Consider the following 16,831-nt stretch of genomic DNA (forward strand, 5'->3'; position numbering starts at 1 on the left):
GTTCCTGACTGGAAGGATGGAGCAGGGAGTTTAATGTTGCAGATTTCATGAAATGGGTGAATTCAATATACTATCTTTAAAAAATGATTCAGATAGACCTTAAATATTTTTTAAAAGACTCTACATGCTCCTCCTCTATTTCAGCCCTGAACAACACACCCTGTCTATGTGTAAGTTTGGGATAAGAGGTTAAAGTAGAGACAAAATGGGGTTGCACACCATAATAATAATTGCTAACAATTATTAACCTTTACTGAGTTTTGCTATGCGCCAGTAACCATGAAAAACACTTTTCATGATTTATTTCATAGTAAGTTGTTAGTGATTATTTGACAGACAAATTTAAACAGTAAAAAAAAAAAAGGACAAATGGATACGGAGCAGGAAAGGGGGAAAATGCCACCAAGGACTCATAATGTTCTTATTTCCTTTCCCTTTCCCATCCCTACCCTTCTAAATTACTGCTCTAGATATACAGGGTCCAGCAGATGTAAGGCCTTTTTGAGCGTGGTAGGTAGGGTCATAATATGGATACAATAAATTACGGTTTTAATTTGAACATTTCACCTAAAATGTCATATGGTGTGCTTGAGTGTGATATTGTTATGTTACAGAATTACATGCATATGATTTTGTAATAAAAAGGGGTGTTATTTATGCCAGACCCTGTATCTGTATTTGTAGAAATTTTTGAACACTCATCCTGCTTCTTCCTGTTCTTTCACTATGTTCATGTTAAATAATTCATCTTAGATACTTGAATTTGATAGTTAATTATGTAGAACTTTCAAGCAAGAATTTTGATTTAAATAATTCACTGTCCTGTAAAATGTGCCATCAAATATTTTGTTGTTTTTTAAACTCCACTTTCCTTCTTAAATTATTTATTTATTTCCTGTATGCACCCAGATGGGGGATTGTATGCACCCAGGCCAGGATTGAAATGAAACCTATGCGCGAGAATCAAGCCTCAACCTTTTTGTTATGGGACAGTGCACCAATCAACTGAGCCACACTAGCCAGGGCTACTATCAAACATTTTGTAAGAGATGAGATAAAAGGAGAGAGAAGAAAGAGAAGCTTGCCAAGACATTACTATAACTTAAACCTGTTTTTAAAAGCAAAATGGCTTATATTTCCATGTGCTCAAACTTTTACAAAACTCCTAGGTGATTTAATACACATTCAGTCAAACCAATTACCAAGATTTCATAGGTCTGACATGTGTATGCAATTGGTCTAGGATTTAAAAAATAATTGAGAGAGGGAATAAGAGATTAAATAATGCCCCCCCCCATTTTTTAAAAAATGCATATTTGGCCTGCAGATTATTTAATACTGAAATTCTTGCATATTTTTATTGTAAAAGAACAAGGCAGATTTCTTTCTTTTTTTACTTAATTAATATTCACTTAGTACATACTCCATGCACAGCAATTTGATAGGAATTATGGAGGAGAGAATATAAAAATATCTAAGATGCTGTTCGTTTTATCGAGAAGCTCATAATCTCACTTTTTTCAGCTGATAGTGTTCTCGCAAACATAGTGAATGTTCCCAATACCCGCAGTACTTTCTGTAGAAGTGTGGCGAGCCTCAGTCCCACAAAGTGACACAGTGTGAGGAAGGCAAAGATTGTCTGTATGTGCAGAGAAAGCAGCATTACGAAAGGGAATGGGAATGGTGGGTAGACAAGCCGATTTTCCACAAAAAGGTTAAAACTACAAAGAAGATTACGCTGAGGCTTGAATGGGTTGAGCCCAACCGCAGATCCAAGAGAATGCTGGCTATTCTGGGAGGGGATGAGAAGAGAATGAGCCAAGTAATCCAGTTCATATTTTGTTTTCTTATGTGACAAATCTTGAGGATATGTTTGCTTCAAAAAAAGGAGCTCATAATCTGGTATTGAAGATAAGACATATGCAAAATAACTACAACACTCTATATGGTATTATATGAACAATACCACATGAATGATGCAAAATATTTTTATTTTTCTGTTTTACCAACTTTCAGTATAAATAGAATTAATTTTGTAGTTAACATTCCAAATATATGTATTTCTTTGTATATAATTCATACATGCTAACCTCTGACAACAGCTGCAAAACATCACTAAAACCAGTTCAGGTATAGCAAGTCTAGAAAAAGAGCTGTCAGCCATGGCATATTAGGGGAAAAATTTACTAGTTTTAAAGAGATATATGCATATGTGTTTCTTTTAAAGGAATATATAACTTATTGATTATTTACCAGATTCCATTCAGCCAAGGGCACTAGGTATATATTTCATTTAATTTTCGCAATAGTCCTATTAGGTCAGTATTATTTTTATCCCTACTTCACAGATGAAGAAACTAAGGCTCAGAGAAACTAAGTAATTTGTCCCAATGGTACATAGCTGGTAAATGATGGAGTCAGGAGTTGAACCCAGTCTGTTTAACCACTAGTGTGCACTCTTAATCATTTGGCTCTGTCATTTTTCTGGTGGAACATACTAGTGGAGATGCCGAGGATATAGTTAGCTCTCTGAGACTTTAAAGTTCAAGAACAAGGGTTAGGGTTCACTGCCCCTCCCTTTCCAGAGCACTCCCACCTTTCCCTTCCTGGCTTCTTCCCCCTAAGCACCTTGCCTTTCTCTGTCCTAAACTCCAAGTACCCTTCTTTTGCTCCTGTAACTTGTTTCCTGAGCCTACACAGTCCAGCTGGCTCACTTCTACTACCTCTGCAGCTTTCTAAAATAAAATTTGCCTTATAATTTGTAAAAAGAATAAAGAAAAGGGGCTAGGCTAGAGACATAGATTTTGTAGTCATCAGTGTGTGTTATATATCCTCAGATATAAGGAGACCTGAATAAGAAGACACTAAAAAGGTTTTCTTTTTTTAAAAAATGTTTGTATTGTTCAAATACCTTTGTCTCCATTTAAAAAGTTTGTCTTGTCAATTTGATTATGAAAACTTTTAGGGATATAGATTAATGAGTCACATATATACTAATGGCATTTACATTTCCAACTTAATAAAATAACTAAAGCTATATTATATAAATATATTAATTAAGCTGTAGTGCTTTTTCTCCCCTCATACTTCATGAAATAAGTTTAATTATTTACATGCATTTTCAACATTAGTATCTGCATCATCACCAGGGTCTATTCTGGTCATCTAACTTTTTCAGAGCTCATTGTTCTCATTTCTGCATACAAAACTATTGGCACCATCTTACAATCCAGGAAAGTTTATCTCAAGTCATAAATACCCATTCACATAAGATCACATTTGCAGTTGTGATGTCATATCACTAGGGGTAGTCACTACATTTGTACTAATATTTCTATTAAATGTGTATTGATATATTTATGTATTATGTATTTGCTTCCTGATTTATTTTTAGACTAGCTTTGATGTAGGTTATTTTATGCAAACATGGTAGTATTGATTGAAATCTTCAGCGTGGAAAAGTAGATAGGGCTCCAGGGTTTGTTTGGTTTTTTAGAAAAAAGGTATAGATGAACATGATCCCTATACAAAGGCGGCAAAGTACACACTCTTCTAAAAGAAACTTCTCATATTTAACTGAGATGTGTTAAAAATCTGCTGTGCGGTAAGTGCTTTCATCCCTACCACAACCCAGTACCATCCCCATAGTGTCATTCCCCCCATTTCATTTTTTACAGCTGAGGAATTAGTATCAGAACACCATTTAGTGAAGGAAAATGACTTAAAAACAGCAGAGAGAGGATTTTAATCCAGCTCCAACTCCAAAGCCCAAGTTCTTTATTATCTGCTCTCCTTTGTGATCAACAAATAATACCGTCTATGGTTTTGAGGTAGCTGGCTAATGACTATGACGCAGAGTTCAATTAACTGGTCTCTATGTAAAAATGGAATAAGCGACTGTGGGTTAATAGCATACTTTCCATCGACTGCCACGCCTTCTAAGGAATAGAGCTCATAGATCAATATATGGGCAATTTCTTTTTAGAGAGTTCTATTAGGGACAATAAGGAGAGAAGAGAAAAACTAGAAAAGGTGGTAGTGATATCAGAATCGACAGCTGTTTTGTATTAGAGTAGGTTGGAGATGGAACCATTTATAGTCCTGGCATGTATCTGGCCCTGAATCCCCATTTTAAGGCTGTCAGGTAAAGACATACATGGCACCAGAAGGCGCTGTAATGTTTAAACAATCCCCGTGTGATGTCACAAGTCTTCTAGATACTTTTAATATTAATGTAACAAATTTTGTTTTGCAAGAACTTGCTAAATTTAGAGTCACATTCATTACCTTTTGAGTCCTCTGTTTTCTTGATTCATTTAGCTAAAGGTTTGTAACTTCTGTTTATATTTTCAACAAAACAACATCAGTTTCATTGATTTTTTTATATGGTATTTTTAGTCTCTATTTCATTTATTCCTGCTATAATCTTTGTTACCGTACTTCCTTCCTTCTGCTAATTTTGGGCTTAGGTTTTTCTTCTTTTTTAATTCTTTAAGGTGTAAAGTCATTTTATTTATTTGAGATCTTTTTTCTTAGTGTAGGCCATAAACTCTTAGAACTGCTTTTGCTGCATCTCATAAATTTTGGTATGATGCATTTTTGTTTTCATTTTTCTCAAGATACTTTCTGATTTCTCTTTTGATTTCTTATTTGACCCATTGATTTTTCAGGAATGTGTTGTCTAATTTCCACATTTATGTTAATTTTTCAGTTATCCTCTGTTATTGATTTCTAGTTATGCACCTTTGTGGTCAGAAATGATAAGTGATATGATTTCAGTATTCTTAAATTTGTTAAGGCTTGTTTTGGGGTTGAACGTATGATCTATGCTGGAGAATGTTCCAAGTACACTTAAAATGTGTATTCTGGTACTGTTGGATTAAGTCCACTGTTTCCTTATTACTTTTCTATCTGGATGATATATCCAATGTTGAAAGTGATGTATTTAAGTCCCTTACTATTACTGTTTTGCTGTCTATTTCTGGACCGACACCTTTATCACTATCCAGTGACTATATTGTAGTTGACTTTTACTGAAAGTCTGTTTTATCTGCTCTGAGTATAGCTGCTCCTGTTCTCTTTTGTTTATTGTTTGCATGAAATACCTTTTTCCATCCCACATTTATCACCTTCTAAATCTGAAGCTTTAAAAAAAGATTTGAAGCTTTAGAATTTTACCAAACAGCAATTGGGGTTTTGCTGCCCACCTCCACCCTCTAAGTAAAATTCCAGAGGCAAAGGTTTGGTGATAAAGAGTCTTTATTCAAAAGCTTCACAGTTTTGGAATAACAGCTTTCTTAGTCACTTAAGCCTATCAATTAAGGCTGAACTCTTTAATGCCTGAGTGCTCCTATCATTTCCCCCTGTTCGACTTTAATTCTCTTATTTCTACAAGGTTAATTTACAAACTAAAACAACATAAGATACAAAAGCTACACAGTTTTGGAAGAATGGCGGGCATCTGCCTCACAACTCGTCCCCTCCAGAACACCCTAAGAAGAATAAACCTGCCACCCAGGCCAGCCCGATCCTAGGCTACACCTGGAGTTCCTTCTCATCCAAAATATCATCCGCTGGGAAAAGCAGGCAGCTACAGCACGATCATCTAGGCATTCTTGAAGAGAGAGCCAGAGAGACCCAAGAGCCCTTCTTTTATTTCAAATCTTCTGGCTTATCATTCCATGTGCTCTGGAGGAATTCAGTTTCTCAGTCAGTCCCATGCTAGACTGTTTACCATTGCTTCAGACAAGCCTCCTCCTATAGTCCCTGCCCACTCCTCCACAGGAATCTTATCAGATCTCTCTGTACCAGTAATTCTTCCTTTCCTGGTATTTTTCCCTCTCAGTTACAAAAAACAGGCACCCACTCAGTGCAATCATAACATGGTCATAGTAAATGTTAAAATAAACTATAGGTTTTCTAAGAAGTGTTAGCAAATCCTAGAAAAGGACCATTCTGCTTATACCTATAAATGTTGTTAGTGTTTAGTTAGAGAGAAATCCACCAGATGGCAACCTCATCTGCATGTGGAAAATGATGTACAATACTCTACCACCCATTAAAGGTCCCTTAAGCCAGATTCCCGCTGATTAATGGATGATTTCTATAGTGAGCCCAGTAAATGGATACTAGGTTTTCTCTAGGCAGTGATTGTTGGAAAGTGGGGGATGTGCAGAGTTGGGATGTATTTATCATCATGCGTGAACTATTTTTAGAACATTCTTTTTTAAATTAATTTTGAAAACAAAAAATTATCATGTCTATTTCCATGTAGTATTTCTAAATGTATTTCTAATTTGAATCTAAAAAGAACCATATTCATTTCTCTAGTGTATGAAGCTGCAGATCATATTATTTCTTCATGAATCACAAGTTATTGTCAGATTTCTTGTACTTGATGGCAGTCTGGTAGCTAGTTGATTTATTCCTTAAAATGTAGAGTCTTCCTTATTTCTAAACCTGACACTACGAAGAGAGTACTGCTGGAGATATTTAACATGTCCCTTATTGTTTTCTGTTTATAAACAACCTGCCCTGAGGTACTAATTAGGTGGAAAATATTGCATATACTTAACAAATACTGTTTTGTTTTTCCATACAAATAAATCTGTGGTCAAGGTGAAAGACATTGATGCGTTGGTTACATGAGCTGCAAATTTCTGAAAATATGCATGATAGTAAATGTTTCAGAAAAAGAAAGAAATGGATTTGTTTAAGTTCTTATTCCTAAATAGCTATAGTTGTAATTGCATCTGACCTTTCATTAATAAATCCATTTCTAAAGCGGCATATTTAACAACATTAAAGTATAGCTGTGTAAGACATCTGTTTGAATTAAATATCTATGATGTCTAACACATTGCCTTTTTCTTATAATGATTGACTTTTATATACAAATTTGCATTTGTATGTTTTCAAAAACCCATATTTGAGACATATGCTTCTCAGTCTCCTGGGTATTCTTAGTAACTTTATTGAGGCATATTTTACATATATAATTCACTGATTTCAAGTACACAATTTAATGATTTTTAGTAAACTTAAGTCTCCTGGGTATTTTTTAAATGGTATCGCTAGATGTCATTCCTCATAACACGACAAACACTCTGCATTTTGGCAGCTCATCTATCTTTGGCTTATTTTAATCTAACATGTCTAGTGAGACAGGATAATAAAAAGCTAGAAAAATTCCTGAACAAGTGGAATAGGGAAACTGAGACAGCTGAACACAATAACTGAGCAATTTACAGCCAGGTGCTGATAGATGCTCTCTAGGGCGGAAGGCCTCCAGGGTGGATGGCCCCCAATGCCTGGCAGGGGGCAAAACTGGCCTTTCCTCCCCGGAGTTAACAGCAAGGTCTTAATTGTAATTCAGCTCCAGGCCCACAAAAGCTGCAAAACCAGGTGGGTGATGCCGGAACCAACTGCAATGACTGAAGACCCTTGGCCTGTCACTGACCAATCAGAGGAAACCATGACCCTGAAAGGGCACACCTGGAATGCTGATGAATATTCTGCTGAAACCATCCCCTGAGACTTTCCCCCAGATTTCCGCCAGGGAAGGTGGGGGCAGAGAGAGCGGGGGAGAGAGACTGAGAAAGAAAAGCCTCAAGACAAAGAACTCTCTGGGGAGCAGCCTGAGCCATTCTCTTTCCCTTGTTTTTTCCCCTACTTCTTTCTTCACAGGCACGTGTCTCCTAAACTTTAGGGCAAGGGTGAGCTGGCAGCTTGTTCCAGGCTAATCCTCTGAACCTGTCCCTAAAGCCGCATTTTCTCTGGCTTCCCACTGAGCTAAGGCAGCCCAGGCTAGGCTCTCCTCTTGCTTCTTCTATGCTAAGCCCTTCCTTGTTTCACTGTCCCCAGCTTTAATAAATGTATCCTCATAGTCACCTGGATTTTTGTTGTGAAAGCTTTCCTACATGAAGTCAAGAACCCACACACTACCAAGTGGCCCTGAGCAGAGTCACTCAGGGCCAGGCCCCTGTCCAATAACATCCAGTACCTATATTACATTAAAGTATTTTACAACACATAAAAGACTGTTCTTGCTATTGAATGATTTACAAAATAATTGAAAAATTCATCTAGATATAAAAAGCACTTCGGAATGATCATTAGGCTCCATTCATATTCTACTCTACCCCCCTTTTTCCACCAATTTTCACTTTCTCATTCCCCAAGACATACGGCCTTCTATACTCTTGTTCTGCCATCTAGATTTGTCTGCATGACTCCAAGTTCAGATCACATCAGCAAAGTGTTTATCAAAACTGGTATGTGTCTTCTATTAAATATTAGATCCTTTCTTCATATGTTTGGGTCAAAGGCTGTGTTGTATAGGAGCAGAAGAATCTCCAAGTAGGTATTACTGTTTCTTGCACCGATGGTCGTCAAGGATTGACATCTCCCTCAGTTGGAAGAGTTTCTTTGACCTTGATGGAAGAAATCCTACTGTATTTGAGTAAATACATTCCTGAGTTTGGACAATTTATGCTTATGTGTGTAACAACTAAAAAGCTGAACAAATCGTCAACTTTTTAAAAAATTTATTTATTTTTTTCCATTTCAACACCCTGGAGGATATAGCAGAGAACTTTGGGTAAGAACAGAGCAAGTCTATGGTGTTCTTGCCTGATATATAAAAATAAATAAATATAAATCATATATATATTGTACATACACATACATACATATGGGGTCTGGCACAAATAGTGCCCCTTTTTATTACAAAATCATAAGCATGTAATCCTGTAACATTATAATATCACACTCAAGCTCACCATATGATTTTTTTAGGTGAAATGTTCAAATTAAAGCTATAAATTACTTCACTCATATTATTCCCCTACCAACCATACTCAAGCCTTACTTCTGCCAGACCCTGTATGCATGTGCGCGCGCGCACACGTGCATGTGTGTTTATGGTTCTAATTCTCTGGAGAATCCCGGCCGATACTCTGGGCTTGCTCCAACTTCCTACTCACCACTACTACCACTCCCTACCCCAGCTCTGTTGGCACAGTAGTTCAACCAAGGTGAGACAGGCTGTGAAATAAAAACCAGCAGCTTTGCTGCTGCTGCGGAAAGGAACTCACTTGATTTAGAGCATTGTCAGTTTAAGCAGTGATCTCAGTGGCAAGGGGCCAAAAGGGCTGCTAACCTGAAGTTGCTGGACAGCATGGGGCAGGCAGGGGACCAGCAGATTAGCAGGGGCTATAACAGGGAATGCCAGGAAGTAAGACAGCCGTAGTAGGCTTGGTAAGCAGTCCACATATCCTGTGTACATGCTCACCCATCCTTGACCGACAGTGCTTATCTGAATGCACAGAGGAAAAGCAAGAGAGACCAGCAGAAAGGAAATGTGGAGCAGAGTTGAGAATAGTTTGAAGTTTGAATGTGTTTCCCAGACCACACACGTATCCATGAGCAGATAATGGATGCATACTGACTGGTGGTGTTTGAACAAAACCTTGGAGCAATATTTAGCTAAACACTAAGTATGCAGACACAAAGATCAATCCTCAGAAAGACAGTCTTTAAAAATATAAGCAAGGTACAAAATCTGAGCAGAGACATAAGCAGCCATACACTGTAGTGGAGACAGCGGTTATAAACTTAGTTTAGGTAAGAGCAAATGAGCAAGCAAACAATAAAAAATACCTATAGAAGGCAAAATCAGAATCCAGTGTTGTTACAATACTTACCTAAAATGTCCAATATTGACCCCCAAATTATGAGACATGTAAGTAGACAACCAAGTAAAGAAACTGATTCAGAAATTTAATTCTCACACTCAAAGAAAGCCCCACCCATGTGGATTTTGTGGTAAATAATCCATTTTTTTTCTGGAAAATTTTTTTAATACTTAAAAAGTTATATAACAAAAGGTAACATGTTATCTTCAAAATTTGTACAAAATGCTAATATAAAATTTATTTTAGCATTAGATAAGATAAAAGCAAAACATAATATTCTGTGGAATATACCAATTTTCACATCTGTTAATGTGAATTTTCATTTGAGCTGTGATAATGTTATTGAACAGAACAGGGAGGAATACTGTTGCATTGCTTACCTGTGCTGGTTATGAGGGGCATTAGACACATTTCAAATGAATGCCAAGGACTACACCTTTCCCACAAAGTGGACCGTGTCTGACTATTGTGAAGAACAGTTTACCTAGAATTTTTTTCTTGATTTCTATAATACAGGAATAGGTTTTCCTTATTCACTAAATAGTCTGAAATGTCTGCATTAAATAAAACAAGCTCACTTCAGATTGCAAATGCTGCCTTCTGTCTTGAGTGATGTATATATTTTTTTAAAAGATTTTATTTATTTATTTTTAGAGAGAGGGTAAGGGAGGGAGAAAGAGAGGGAAAAAAACATCATGTATGGTCGTTTCTCGAGGGCCCCCTTTTGGGGACCTGGCCCGTAACCCAAGCATGTGCCCTGACCAGAATGGAACCAGCAACCCTCTGGTTTGCAGGCCGGCACTCAATCTACTGAGCCACACCAGCCAGGGCAATGTGTACATTTTTGATGCTATGACCACATTTTTATTTATGACGATGTAATTTCTCTTGTTTCCCTAACCGATATTAATCATCATTTTTAAACAAATCTTGTCAACACTTTGTGTCCCATCAACTGCAGGCAGGATGAAATAAACACATCTAGACAGTTCTTTACAAAGAGCCAACAGAACTTGAAGTATATCACTCTTTAAAACATTGAAATGACAAGCCATTTGCCTTCTAATATGCATTAAAAATATGTAAATGCAGCACACTCCTTTTAACAACGCTTGGTTCTGCAGGTCTCTGCCATGTTGTACAAAGATGTCTGAGGAAGTGACCTCACTGCTTGTGTTCATGACTTGGAAAACACAAGTAGGGGAGCCCAGATCAGATGCAAGAGGAAAGATTTTTTTCTCTATTCAAACTGCTGGCCCACTGCCAGGGACAGGACCTGCAGGAAGCCCTCGATGGTGACGGTGAGGGCCTGAATGTACAGCGTATGACCAAGAAAAGGGAGTTTTGTTAGGATGTGGCCGCTAAGGCCTTCGCTCTTCCTTGAAATTTCATTCAAAAGGAGGCTGAACTTTAACACGTTGTTTTCAATGAAGCCAATCATCTCCAGCTCCCGGAAGGTCAGCAGCTGCAGGCGAGGATATATGATCTGACACTTCATCAATTCTTCCAAAGAGCAGAGGTAGATTTTGAAGATGGCTGCCGCAGAAGGTGGCCCAATATACTGCCTGATGTCTACCCTGTCCACGAAGGCCATGTTGATCCTCTCTGTGATATTGGAAGTGGACAGAATCATCACATTGAAGTGCCTTTTAATTTGATCAATTGGGTCAAGACAGCATTGACCACACGACGACGGCATCTGAAGGCTCAGTGCCTGCCCTGCAGGCATTAAGGGCAGCTGTGAGGCTCTCCACCTAGTCAATCGGCATGAACACCAGAGTGTCTTTGTCATCAGTTAGATCCTGGATCTTCTGGAACATCTTAGTTACTAGCTTGCCACTTTCTGAAAATCACTTAGAAAAGAGACTGTGGCTGTTTATTTCAATTAATTGCCCATACTGGTACCTGCTGGAAAGCCAAATGGATAATTTCTGTGCCAGGGTTCTACACAGGGATGTTTTTCCAATTCCCAGAGGACAAGGAAGCGGTGCCACCCAGTTCCAAGTGATAAGATTGCTGTTGCCCTCCGTTACTGTCTGAAAACAGTAATGCTGTCATCACATAATAGAGGAGATGAGATTTGATTTCCACATCATATATCAGGTTGTCCCACAGCCCATGGAATTCAGCTGTGGGTAGAACCCAATGATTTGTTGCAATTATGTTTTCTGTCTCTTCTCCCAAATATTCACTGGTGGGGCCATCTTCATTCAGGTGGAAGATATGAATTGCAATAGTGCACACACTCAAATCAATGGGCTGTGGGACACTTTCAAAAGCACAGAAGGCAAAAAAGAAAAAAAAAGAAACAAAAAAAGAAGAGGAAAAAATTAAAGGAAGCGATAATGCTTCCCAGCTCCTTCTATGAGGCCAGTATCACTCTGATACAAAAGACATCAGAAGAAAACTACAGATGGATATCCCTCATGAATCACATGAAAGAAATCTTAAAAAGTATTTGTGTACTAAATTCAGCAACATATAAAAAGTATTAGAAAACATGACAAGGTGGGATTTGTTCCAGAAATGCAAGTTGGTGTAATATTTTTAAAAAACAATTAAATTCACCATATTAATATAATAAAGGACAAAAACTTCATAATTATCCCAATAGATACAGAAAACTTTTTTTGACAAATCTTAACACCTTGTCATAATGAAAACACTCAACAAACTAGGATTATAAGGGGACTTTCCTAACCTGAAAAAAAATTACTATGATAAACCTTTAGCTTATATTATATATAATCATGAAAGCTTGAATATGTTACCTATAAGATCAGACATAAGAGTGTCCACTGTCATCACTTCTATTCAACATTATACTGGAGATTCTAGCCAGTGCAAGAACAACAACATAAATATTTTTTATTTATTTATTTTTTAATAATGTATTTATTTACTTTTATTGTATTTTTCCCATTACCATTTAGTCTCCTTATAGCCCCTTCCCCTGCAGTCACCACACTGTTGTCCATGTTCATGAGTCCTTTTTCCTTTTTGCTCAATCTGTCTACATCCTACCCTCCCCCAGTTGTCATCCTGCTCTCTGTCTCTATTTTGCTTGTTAGTTCAGTTTGTTCATTAGATTCCATATCTGAGTAAAATCATGTATTTGTCTTTCTCTGTCTGTCTTATTTCACCTAGCATAATGTTCTCCAAGTCCATCCATACTGTAGCAAAGGGTAAACTTTTTTCTTTTTCATGGCCAAGTAGTAGTCCATTGTATAAATGTTTCATAGTTGTTTTATCCACTCATCTATTGATGGACGCTTGGGCTGCTTCCATACCTTAGTGATTGTAATTAATGCTGCAGTGTACATGGGGGCGCTTAAGTTCTTTCAAACTAGAATCTTAAGTTCTTTCAGATATATTCCCAGAAGCTGGGTCAAAAGGCAGATCCATTTTTAATATTTTGAGGTATCTCCATACTGCTTTCCACAGTGGCTCCACCAGCCTACATTACCACCAACAGTGCAGAAGGGTCCCCCTTTCTCCATATCCTTCCCAGCACTGGTTTATTTTTTTAAAAGCATGACAGCTTTAGTTTATTACTTTTTAAAATTTTAAAAGATTTTTACTTATTTATTTTTAGAGAAAGGGGAAAGGAAGGAAAAAGAGTGGGAGAGGAAACATCAATGTGTGGTTGCCTCATGCGCACTCCTACTGGGGACCTGGCCCGCAACCCAGGCATGTCCCCTGAAATGGGAATCAAACCAGTAATCCTTTGGTTCCTAAGCTGGTGCTCAATCCACTGAGCCACACCAGCCAGGGCTTGTTTGTTTGTTTGTTTGTTTTAAATTTATTGATGATAGCCATTCTGACAAATGTGAGATGATAACTCATTGTGATTTTAATCTGCATTTCCCTGATGATTATTGGTTTTGAGCACCTTTTCATATGTCTACTGGCCATCTGCATGTCCTCCATGGAGAATTGTCTATTCGACTCCATTGCTCATTTTTTAATTTTTTTTTTTTTGGTGTTGAGTTTTGTAAGCTCTTTATAAATTTTGGATATTAACTCCTTATCAGATGTATTGGCCAATATATTCTCCCGTTCTGTGAGTAGTCTTTTTATTTTGTTGATATTTTCCTTTGTTGTGCAAAAACATTTTAGCTTGATATAGTCCCATTTGTCTATTTTTTTCTTTTGTTTCCCTTGCCTGGGGAGATATATCTGATAAAATATTGCTATGAGCTATGTCCGAGATTTTACTGCCTATATTTTCTTCTAGTATTTTTATGGTTTTGGGCCTAATGTTTGAGTGATTAATCCATTTTGAATTTATTCTTGTGTGTGGTATAAGAAGGTGGTTTTGTTTCATCTTTCTGTGTGTATCTGTCCAATTTTCCCAACACCAGTTAATGAATAAATTATCATTAGACTATTGTAAGCACTTGCTTCTTCTGTCACATATTAATTGACTAAAAATATGTGCCTTATTTCTGGGCTTTCTATTCTGTTTCATTGACCTATATGTTTGTTTTTACACCAGTACCATGCTGTTTTGATCACTATGGCCTTAGAGTATAGTTTGATATTAGGTAGCATGATTCCTCCAACTTCGTTTTTCTTTCTCAAGATTGATGTTGCTATGTGGGGCCTTTTGTGGTGCCATATAAATTTTTGAAATATTTGTTCTAGTTCTGTGAAATAAGTCATAGGAATCTTAATAAGAATTGCATTGAATCCATAGATTGCTTTGGGTAGTATGGACATTTTAGTGATGTTAATTCTTCCTATCCATGAACACGGTATGTGTTTCCACCTTTTTGTATCTTCTTCAATGTCTTTCTTCAATGTCTTAGAATTTTCAGAGTACAGGTCTTTTACATCCTTGGTTAGGTTTATTCCTAGGTATTTTATTCTTTTAGAAGCAATTGTGAATGGGATTGTTTTCTTAATTTCCTTTTCTGTTAGTTTGTTATTGGCATGTAAAAATGTGACTGATTTCTGGCTATTAATTTTGTATTCTGCTACTTTGCTGAATTCATCTGTCAGTTCTAGTATTTTCTTGGTGGATTCACTGTGGTTCTGTATGTACAGTATCATGTCATCTGCAAATAAAGACAGTTTTACTTCTTCCTCTCCTGTTTGGATGCCTTTTATTTCTTCCTGTCTGATTGCTGTAGCTAGGACTTCCAGTGTTATGTTGAATAAGAGAGGTAAAAACAGACATCCCTTTCTTGTTCCTGATCTTAAGGGAAATGCTTTTAATTTTTGCCCATTGAGTACGTAGCTGGCAGTGGTTTTGTCATATCTAACAAAAATATTTTAAAGTCATTCTGATTGAAAAAGGAGTAAAAACTGTTTTAATTTGCAGATGACATGATATTTAGAAAATCCTAAGGAATTCACACATGCACAATTACTAAAATTAATAAATAAATTTAGTAAGGTTATAAGAAACAAGATCCATATATAAAAATTAATTTTATTTCTATACACTGACAATGAACAATTGAAAAGTGCAATTAGAATAAACATTATTAATAACACCAAAAAGAATAAAATAATAACTGAATTATCCTGCCAGGGACAAGATAAATTTTAAAATATCTGAATAATTGGGAGAGACGTTCCTTGTTAATGGATTAGAGGCCTCAATATTGTTAAGATTGCAAGTTTCCCCAAATTGACTAGGTGATCATAATATTTATATGGAAATGCAAAGCTACTAGAATAGCCAAAATAAATTTGAAAAGTAATACAAAGTTGGAGGATTTACACTACCCTATTTCAAAACGTAATAAAGGTACAGTCATTCAGACTGTGTGTTATTTGCATAAGGACAGGCATGTAAATCAATGGAACAGAATTAGGAGTCCAGAAATAAACTCTTATGTTTGTGATCAAATGATTTTTCACCAAGGCTCTTAGAAATTCAATAGGAAGACGATGGTCCTTGCAACAAATGATTCTGCATGGATTCAATATTCATACCATGCCAAAATTAATTTAGACCCTTTCCTTACACTACAAACAAAAAGTAAAAACCGGATCATAGACTTAAATGTAAAAACTAAAGCTATAGAAATTCTAGGAGAAAATATTTTTAACCTTTGGTTAAACAAACTTTCTCATATAAGATACCGAAAACCCCAGCAATAATGACAAAAAAATAAATAAATTGGATTTCATCAAAATAAAAATTTGCATTTCAAAGGATACCATCAAGAAAGTGAAAAGACAACCCACAGAATGGGAGAAAATATTTGCAAATCATGTAAATGTTAAGGGACTTAATCTAGAATAAAGAATCCTTACAATTCAATAATAAAACTACAAATAAAAAATTGGGCAAAAGATCTGAATAGACATTTCTCCAAAGAAGACATACAAATAGCCAATGAAAACATGAAATTATTAAAACTGAGGCTAATAAGAAGCTAGAAAAATTCCTTGGCAAATGGAGTAGGGAAACTGAGACAGCTGAACAAACTGGCTGAGCAATTTGCAGTAAGGTGCAGACGGTCACTATGATGAAAGGCCCCAGGTGCCTGGCTGCCTAGCAGGGGGCAAAACTTGGAAGATAAGGACCTCGCCCCCAGGGTAACCTCTCCGCTCCTGGCCTTTCCTCCCTGAAGATAACATCTAGGCCTCAGTTGTTTGTCAGCTCCAGGCCCAGAAAAGCAGATAAGTGACCCCACAGCTGACCTGGGGACCAGTTGCATTAAATAATGACCCCCACGAACCTGAGAGGACACACCTGGAAAGCTGATGAATACTCCATGGAGATCCTCCCCTGGGACCTCCCTTAAACTCTCCACTCTTAAAAGCTTCTAGGGTAGAGGACCCAGTGCACTCTCCCTAGGCCTCCTGGGAGCATGTCCGTGCCTTTCCTCTTGCCCGCCCCCACTTCTTTTCCCACAGATATCCATCTCCTAAACTCTGGGGGACCCCACAAGCCTTGTTACCAGAGCAGCAATGGACAGTGGCAGTTCATCCTGTGCAACACCCCTGAACCTTTCCCCAAGGCCCTCTTTTCTCTGACTTCTAGTGAGCTAAAACAGCCCTGCCAATGCTCATTTCTTTCCTCTATCATTCTCAGAGAGCCAAGACCGCCGTGCTTAGGCTCTCCTGTTTCTTCTTCTATGCTAATCCCTTCCTTGTTTTACTGTCCCCAGCTTTAA

The 16,831-nt window shown here is 37.2% G+C and overlaps 1 pseudogene; it reads right to left on the reverse strand.

Moving 5' to 3' along the window:
• Positions 1–10,935: 10,935 nt before the first annotated feature.
• LOC129076213 (pachytene checkpoint protein 2 homolog) lies at positions 10,936–16,431 on the reverse strand (annotated as a pseudogene).
• Between the last annotated feature and the right edge of the window lie 400 nt (positions 16,432–16,831).

Source organism: Pteronotus mesoamericanus, unplaced genomic scaffold, assembly GCF_021234165.1.
Source record: "Pteronotus mesoamericanus isolate MK-2021 breed Mesoamerican mustached bat unplaced genomic scaffold, CSHL_Meso_final contig_58, whole genome shotgun sequence".
In the NCBI taxonomy this organism is placed as follows: domain Eukaryota; kingdom Metazoa; phylum Chordata; class Mammalia; order Chiroptera; family Mormoopidae; genus Pteronotus; species Pteronotus mesoamericanus.